The sequence below is a fragment of the Tupaia chinensis genome, unplaced genomic scaffold, assembly GCF_000334495.1.
Source record: "Tupaia chinensis unplaced genomic scaffold, TupChi_1.0 Scaffold000176_1, whole genome shotgun sequence".
Taxonomy (NCBI): Eukaryota; Metazoa; Chordata; class Mammalia; order Scandentia; family Tupaiidae; genus Tupaia; species Tupaia belangeri.
This window is the reverse complement of record NW_006159651.1, coordinates 648,405-648,959: the sequence shown is the minus strand read 5'-3', so window position 1 is coordinate 648,959 and position 555 is coordinate 648,405.

The following is a 555-nucleotide window of genomic DNA, read 5'->3' as shown; positions in this document are numbered from 1 at the left end:
GGTGTGGTGCTGGAATCATCTCAACAGTCCCATGCCACCCTTCCCATCTGCCTGGCATGGCGCTGGAATCATCTCGTACAAGCTCTTGAGAAAGATTGGGGCCAACAGGTGGCATGGTGGTGAAGGGTGCTGGACTCCACATGGCCGACCATGGTTCTAGTCCTGGACCTGGTGGCTTGTTTCCTCACTTTCCATTTCTCCTGCTCTCTTTCACTCTGTCCCTCTCTGGTCAAACTTCAATAAATTAATTGATTAAATTTAATTACAAATATTTTTTTAGAGTTATTTTATTTAACTTTATTTATTTACTTATTTTAATTTGACCAGAGAGGGACAGAGCAAGAGCAAGAGTGAGAGAGAGGGAAAGTGAGAAAGCAAGCCACCAGGTCTAGGACTCAAACAGTGGTCGGCCATGTGGGAGTCCAGCACCTTTAACCACCATGCCACCTGGTGGCCCATAAAAATAGTTCTTAAAAAAAAGAAAGCTCATGCGAAAGATCATTATACACTTTCATGAATTTTGTGAATCAAATGACACAACATCCAGTTTACAAT